The sequence below is a fragment of the Vidua macroura genome, chromosome 5, assembly GCF_024509145.1.
Source record: "Vidua macroura isolate BioBank_ID:100142 chromosome 5, ASM2450914v1, whole genome shotgun sequence".
In the NCBI taxonomy this organism is placed as follows: domain Eukaryota; kingdom Metazoa; phylum Chordata; class Aves; order Passeriformes; family Viduidae; genus Vidua; species Vidua macroura.
Window position 1 is genome coordinate 44,828,056 of NC_071575.1, and position 8,904 is coordinate 44,836,959.

Here is an 8,904-nt window from a genome sequence, read left to right on the forward strand (position 1 = left end):
ATTGATAGAAAACCTCTGTGGTTGATAAAACCTTTTGTGGACACGGTGTTGAACCCCTCATTTTTGAATGCTGTCTTCCTGAAGAGAAACCTGTTAAACAAACACCCTGGCCCCCAACAAGGGAAAAAGGGAGGGAAAAGCCCTTCACTGCTGCTGTGAAAGCTGTATCACCACCCAAGAACCCTGTGTCCTGTTTCTCCAGTATAGTTTTCAAATAATTCTTCTGCAAGGTAGGAGAAATTCATTTTAGCCCTTACGCGGTGAATGGAAGTGAAACAAGATAATGAAGTCTCAGGTTGCTGTTCTGGTGACCAGACTGATGCATGAAAGATGGGAATCACACTAGCCACCAACTATTATGTGAATCTGAGCCTGAACTTCTTACAATTGGCATGCACTCTCTTATTTTCCAAGACAGGACCACCTTTTAGGAAGTACCAATACAGGTAAAAATTTTCAAAAGAGAGTGCTCTGTCATGGCTTTGTCTGCTGTGTCTTTGACCAAGTCTTAACTCCAAAAGAACATTCATTAGAAAAGAAAATGAATGCAATTTCTTCTCTCCCACTCTTAAAATCTGTTTTCATTTTGTGTGTATATTAGCTACACTTGATAAATCATGAACTAGGGGTCAGTGAGATTTTGCCATGGTTTGACATAGCTTTGCAAGTACAGACTAATCCTGACACATTTTCCATTGATTACATTTCAAGTTTAGACACTGTATCAAAGAATATGAACTTTATAAGGTATCTTTGTGATTGAGCAGATTTCTCAGATTAGTACAATGAGAAGAATGAAAGGGATCCGAGCTAACAGGCACAAGAAAATACTGTTTTCTAAGTATGAAGGAAATGTACTGAAAGATTTTACAAAAGGTTTTTATTCTGTATTTCTTGTACCTAATTTTAAGCACATTTTCATGTGCTTTCCATTGATGCATATTTGCAACAATGTACAAAATAAAATCATGCTGTATTACAGAGAAACTCAAAACAATCTTTTGGGTTCAAACTGAAAGAGGGGAAATTTAGGTTAGTATATGCAAGAACTTTTTTACAGTGAGGGAGGTGAGGCACAGGTTGCCCATCCCTATAAGTGTTCAAGACCAGGTTAGATGGTGCATTGAGCAACCTGGTCTAGTGGGATATGTCCCTGCCCATGGTATGGGGAGTGGAACTGGACACCATCGAGGTTCCTTCCCACCCAAATCACGCTATGATTCTATAATCTGAAGAGTACAGTCAGTCATGAGAAATTTTCTTCCCAATTAGCATAAAACTGGCCAAGTAATTCAGTGTGAGTTTGCCAAATTCTGCTTTGCTGACTCCTTTGTTTTGACTTTCTGGAGTTCCCATTATATCACATTTAACTATGTAAGAGGCAAGCAAAGAAATATAAGGCATATTTAACTGATGGATCAGGTGGCTTGACATATTTTCACATCAATCTTGACAGATAGATAGGCAGAGCCTGAGAAAATTACACCTCCAAATGAACAAGGATGTCTTTTTATATCCAGTACCTCAGCTTACTTAATTGTTGACATCTCAGAAAGGCAACTAATATACAATGAACCTTACAGGATGGAGAATGAAAAAGTACAAAAATTTGGCAACACTCCCTCTGACTGGAGCTAGAAAGAGACTTAGTGTTAAAGGGATCTGTCATGGTAGCAAATTGTGTTGTGACACTCCATGGAAGAAAAGAAAACTGAAACACAGATCGGTGCTTAATTATCAAAAACTGTGGGGAAAAAAAACAAGCATTCAAATTCTATAAACATTTCTGATTTTCAGAAATGCTGCCCAATCATTATTTTCTTTCCCTTCTGTTGGATTTCTGGCTCTTACCCATGTCCAAAGTGCATCCTTTAAGTAATTTACTCATGCCTCTTATGTTTCTGTGAACTCCCATGTTAACAAGTTTTAGAACTCAAATGTTTTCCGTAAATTCATTTCAAAATAATTTCAAATTGCTAAAGGAAGCAGAATTCTAAATTTGTCAATATACACACTAGCAGCATCGTGTCTTCAGCCAGTGAGTAAATAAAAGTAATGTAATTTTGCCTGATATCACAATAAAATGCATTTTGTCTAAAAGAGAGGAGAGAGAAAAAAAATAGTTCTGATGACATTACCATTTCTGCCTCACTGCACAGGTTTAGCTAAAATGCTATTTAAATTTGATTGAATTCTGTTTATCCTTTTCATTTTCTAAACCAATGGCCATTTAGGCAATGGAATATGTTTGTCCATGTGCACATATGTTATCTGCAAACTCTGCGTTTATGGCTCTGAAGTGGTTGTTATAATGCATATTGTTGAGGCAAAAATACCTTAAAAACTGTGAGACGGCTCATATCTAAATCATAGTCCTAATCATAACAGAAAGTTCATTCCCAGTACATGAATTTCAAATCTACCTAAATATTTGTGCTCTGTGTATTACTGCACTCATCCTATCATCATCAAAACAATGTCATGTGAGGTTATTATTTGCAACTAATAGCTGCATTCAGTTACATAGCCTGAATAATGATTACTTCCAGTAATCTCAGAGTTTATCTCTGGTGTTAAAATATCCCCCAACTTTGTCAATCCTTCTGTAAGTATTTCTCTTTTAATTTGCAAAATAAACATAATGTGGTACATTAGTGACCTTCCAGTTTACTTCTTTGGGTGGAAGACAATTCATTCCTTTCACTTTTAGCAAGGCTGTCAAAAAACCCTGAATACTTGAAGAAAGTTTTGACATCTGCTGCGGACTGCTGTCAAAGTCAGACTTCACTTCACCTGAGTCCAGCTGACGGACAAGTTATTTCATTAACAGTGGTTATGGTTAAGACTAATGCTGAGGTTTTTATTGTTTCTTGGAGAATCTTTTTCTAAGTATGTTACATGACTGAAGACAATGGGGTACTTTCCATTGATTTAAATGTCCAGCAAGTCAGGTCCTTTTTCATGGAAATAACAGATCAATTAGTAAATTTAAAGATCCATATGACTTGTAAAATCAAATCCTTACAGCAATGCAAATCCATGTTTATTTTTGGCACTTAGAATGAAAAACACAAATTAGGCTAAAGATAAATTTAGCACAGGAATTAAATGTTTAATTTGTTTTTAAGAATGTGCTTTATGTTTTGTAACTGTTGCATTGGTCACATAATAACAGAGGAAATTAAAATCTATAATAATAACATGATGCTTGCATTAGACAGAAGTAATGCATGGGAAAAATAGAAAATATTTCAGGCATCAAATGTCATCTCTGTCCCCACACATGAATACGCTCTTTCAGATTACACTTTTGTACAATCATTACTCAGTGTCTCAATCAGGCTACTCACATTTTAATTTCAATTTGATTTAATTGCAAGAATTGTAATTTCAAAAGACATTATCAGTACAGAATCCAGTAGTGTTTTATCTTAATTACAGCTTATTCTTCATGTCATCTATTCTTTTCTAAGAATGATGAATAATTGATTACAAGATTTGCCACAATTATTTGATGAAAAATCAATGGTATTCAATCAATTTGTTTAGCGATTGCACTTTGCAATTTACATTTAAGTAAAAGATTAAGATGTCTGCATAGTTAAATATAGAAATATGTTTAAATAATGTTAAAACTGTAACACAGTGAAACAAAAGTTAATCAAGTTAGGGTTGTGATTTACACTTTTGCCATTATAGAGAAGGAAAAGGACAAACAGTGTGGCATATTATTCCTAACTTCTAACACCCTGGCTTCCCAAAGTGCCATTTTTAAGCAAATTGAATTTACTAAGAACAAAAGAGACTTAAAATAATTAGCATTATTTATCTAAAATAATATTTATTGCCTTCTGTGAAACAGTTTTGATTTTTTTCTGCGTAGCACTTACTGCATCAATCTTAAGAAAGGGTTAATCATCTTACTGCATGGGGGATCAGACATGTGTTCTCAAAGATATTTTGTCTCTCAAACTGGGACAACAGAAGGTTGTTCATGTCTCCTTTTCAAACAGAAACACCTCCATGCATTGAAACAGCCACACGCTCTTGGGGAAAATGCTGTGAAAATCCACTCTAGTCTCACGCAGGTAGGAGATGGGTGGGACTGGAAAATAGATATGCAAAGAACCACTGGGTTTCTGAGTATTCTTTTGGAACCAGAGAAATGCAGGGAATTCTGCCCTTGTTTCTTGAATGTAACCAGATTCATCTGAAACCACTCAGAAGGCAGAGTACAACAATCCATGGCTGGAATAGTTACAGAAATGTTGGGATGTTTTCCAAGAGCTGCTCCAAGTGTCACTGCAGCTCACAGGACAGACTCCAGCTCTGGCAGAAAGGAGCAAGGCACTACAGCAGATCTCGGAAACAGGACTGGCATTATTTATATGTATTGTAAACTAAAAGTTGCTTTTTTCATCTCAGTCAAATTGCCCGGTTTTTCCTAGTCCACAGGAAATAACTAGGCTAGAAGAACTAATGGAATAGTATGTGATCAAAGGCAGGGCATGAAGCCTTTGTATAAGGATAACAGTTTAGCCCAGGAAGGACATTAAGAGTTAAACATCCAGGGAAGTTGCCTGTGAAAGAAATCCATAAGAAAAGTTTTTTTATCTGGCCATGCAAGGATTCAGCTGACTTTTAAACAGAGATTAGGCAGGACTATACAGCTGAAAAGTTATGGAGCCATAGGATAAGGCCAAAACAAACAAAACAGACAAAAAATCTGCAGGAGGGATCTTATACAAAAATGAAGGACTATTGCAAAAATAAATCAAAAAAAGGAGATACAGTAAACTGCAACAAATACTTGAACTGGAAAGCCTGAGAGGTCGTTCCCTCTCCAAAATTCAGGCATGCACTCCAGCTTTGTCCTGACCCTGTGGCAGTAGGCAATTCCCTCCCTCTTTGCATGCTTCACCCAGGTTTCTATGGGAAAAGAAATCAAACCTGGACACTGTGATGGGCCTCATAGCACCCCTCAGTCTATCCCTGCTGTGACTCAGCAGTGATCAGGTTTCCAACTACCCTACAAAACCATTCCACACTCAGGGAAGGTTTGATGCAGATTTTTAGGTTCATGCAGATACAGAAGACAAAAGAGGTACATCTGCCAAGGTTAAGGGGAAAACAACCCTCTTAATGTAATGTGAATACTCATTATTAAGACTGGGGTTTTTTTAAAGCCCAATACTATACAACTGATAAAGAACATATTGCTGGGTACAAGCCAAAGAAAAGAGTTGAGTTTACAAGAATCAGCATTTGAAAGTTTATGCCTAATTGCTTTGGCCAGTCCACATTACTTGATTCCAGTTAAAGTGTCCCAAAAACACCAAAACACCTAACAAAGAGTTTTAACAAGCTGCTCTTGTTAATATTAATAATTGAAGTGTTTCCATACAGCTTTATGTCTGAAAAACTCTGCATAAAGATTAACTAAGCCTCATATGACCCATGTGGTGTAAGACAGTTTTATTCTCTGCATGCAAACAGGGAAACTGAGGCATTCCTACTGCTGCTTAGAGGCACATACAGGAAAGGAATGGCCATTGTATCCATTATGACATCCCTTCCTGAAGAAAGACTAAGTAATAAGAAGAGAAAGTAAAAATCCAATGTACAGTGTTATAGAAAGCAAGCAGCAGAAATTAAAGCACTGTTTCTCTCCCAAAATCCCCAAATGAAGCTGGTCTATGCTTCACACCTTAGAAAAAAAGCTAAACCAAAACTAAACAGTACAATTGGACCTTGCACAAAATTCAAACCTCACCCCCAGTTTAACAAAATTTTTTTTTTAATACACAGTAAACCCATCACAGACATCTGTGGGGTGGCTGAAAGTCAGTGTAAAGACTGCTATGTTTCACTCCAAACTCTCCATCTCCGGGCATGGCCTTTGTCTATTCCCCATATTTAATTGGCTTAAGTAATCAGACAACATAGTCAGACCTGTGTTGGCTGAATCCAGCAGTTCTAGATCACAGGATCAGGGTTGGAAGGCACCTCTGAGGGCCGTCTGGTCCAGCCACCTCTTCCAGGTCAGCCTCAAAGCTACATCAGTGCTAGATTACATGTTTGTTACACAGGGAGCTACTCTTGTTTGCTTACCTGCAGTTGCAGCTGCAATTCTGTATGTACAGTTTCCATATGTAAACATGGGATACTTTAAAGATAATAAATATTTAAAGTATTCACTGGAAGAGGTAGGATTGAAAAAGAAAGTCTGGTGGATTGCTTTAGGCATTTCCTTCCAGGGTACCTGTGTGAATCTGTACAGAGACTCTCCTCCTACTTCAAAATCACAGAAAAATGTCTCATACTCCACATTTTTAAATTGTAACCTCCTGCAAAGTGGGCCAGAACCTGCATTCCTCGCATGAAATTAATGATACCTGTCAGCAATACTTTCTACAGAAAAATTCTAAATATAGAGCATATTTTAGAAAATATTTTTCATAAAATAGCCAAGAGTCTCATGGAATTTGGGGTTTTTACTATGTTACAGTAGCAAAGGTGGGACTCAAGCCCCTTTTAAACTTGCTTATCAGCAGTTTATTTTTTTTTCTTACATAGATATTTTTGAAATATTGAATGGAAGTCTAAGATATACAAATACATATTGTAATTCTGGGCCTTTTTTATGTGTAAGCTTTCCTTACACCCACTTGCAACATACTCTGGTGGCAGACAAGACCCTATCCTCAAATTATCATTCAAGTGAATGAAAAGAGCATGCAATTAAAACCTGTGAACAGTACCGAGGAGAGAATGCAACAAAAACACAAAACAGCCAAGTAGCTCCCAAAAAAAAATAGAAAAAAAATGATGGAAATATTACTGTCCCTTCCTCACTAATTGCATTTGCAGGTTGTATTTTTTTTATCTTTCCTGCTGTTTGCAGTAGGTGCATTTTCTCTTGGACACAAACAAAGTCCTGTAGGTCCAAAAGAGAAAACTGTCTGTACTGTTTCAGGACTATAGTTGGTAACTTGGACAGGCTTTATTTCCGCCCATGTTGTGAAAAACAGAGCAGGTTATAACACTTTTTAAACAGCCATGCTGGATTTGCATTGCAGACATTGCTGTAGAATGGATAAATTACATTACTGTAGCAAACTTCCCAGGCTTCCCATATGGTTAAGTAGGAACTAGGAGTTTATAGCTTAATTAGAGGCACTTGTAAGTGAGGATCAGATAAACAGATATACAACTTAAAAGAGTGCATTGGCCATAAATTCTTTCATTCCAGATTTAGATCTGCTAATATATGACTTCAAACACCTTTGACAAGGTTGTTTAAAAGCCAAGCAATCTTATTTCCTATGTCTTTGGAACATGAAGTGGGAAGAAGTAAATGACAGAAATCATGCAGTGCTGCCAGCAGAGCCTAAATGTATTTAGATCTTCATGATAAGTGATAGAGAAATACTTGAATAGGTGGCAGGGAAGAACACAAGACAAGGGACAAACAAAGGCAGCAGATGGCTCCTTTGCCATCTTTGCCACCCTTTTCATTCCCTTTACAATTAAATTTACAATATTTTTATATAATGTTATTATTATATTCTATATTTTACAATAGATTTAATTTTTTCACACTCCTTCTTCATCCTCTGTGTTTTTTCTTAAATTGGAGGAGAATTACAAATTGATTCTGATGGAAAGAGTGAGAGAGGCTGACTCTTCTGAGGTTTCCCCTGTCTGTACAAGCATCTATTCTTTTTTTCCGAAAACTTCAATGATGCAATTTGGAAATATTTATTTTCAGACTTGGTTAATATTTTAAAGGAATTTAAAAAAATAATATTTAGAAAATTGAAAAATTAAAAGAGCACCCAGGGTTTGAATTGCAGTTGAAACTTATAAGGTGATAAGTAGTTTTAATACTTTTGACTGTAGCGAAGTTGTAGCCTACGGTTGTAGTCTGAAAGTCTGAAGTTGTTTCCTGTGAGTTTTGGTTTTGTTTGTTTGTTCTTTTTTTTTTTCAGATGGAGAAAGATGATTTTGACCAGATTGGAATACAGATAAACTTATTCTGCTAACAGAGGAAAACCAAATGTGCTTCAAAACACCAAGGGAAAATTCTCATTTTCATTTCCTCATGTAATTTCTTGTTTAGAGAATCAAGAGAGACACTGACAGAGACACAGCTTTATACAAAACAACTTATGAGGCTCCAAACAACTTGTTTCACCAAGTGGGCAGAGTTTGTGACTGCCTAGAAGTCACTCTGGCAAAATTATGCTCATCTTCCAATTTGCACCTATAGAAGAAATATAACATTGAGTTAAATGCCATGTGACTCATCCTTTGATATTTCCATAGAGGCTTTAAACACTGAGACTACTAGAGAACCAGGAGCTCAATCCACGTTGCTTAAAGAGTGTTGTTAGGTGCTAGCAACAGGATCAAGGGCTGCAGACTGCAGCAGTTTCACATACCAAAAGTGACAAAACGACAATACGTGTGCCTGGCTACTTCGGTGTCCCTTTAATGCCGACCGCCTTCGTTTTGCCGTCTCTTTATTGCTGAGACCGGGGCTGCTTTGCTTTGGGGCGCGCCCACCCCCGCCAGCCCCCTCGGGCGGCTGCGGGCTCCGCACTGCTGCCTTCTCTGCAGCAGTGCCCGGGTGCCAGCCACGGCTGTGCGCAGCCCACCGCAAACACCGTGAGCCGCAAGCCCAGCCGGAGCAGGCTCCATCGCACCCCTCTGCACAGAGCAGCGGGAGTTTTTAATTAACTTTCCCCGTCCCGCTCCCTGGATGAAAGCTGGCGGCTTCAGAGCTCAGTCTGACCGAGGGAAAGGGAGCGTAGAACCGCCCATGCCCGCCTGCCCCCGGCCTTTCCGAACGGGGTCACACCGCGCTCCCCGCAGGCTCCCCCGCGCCCCCCGCGCCGCTCC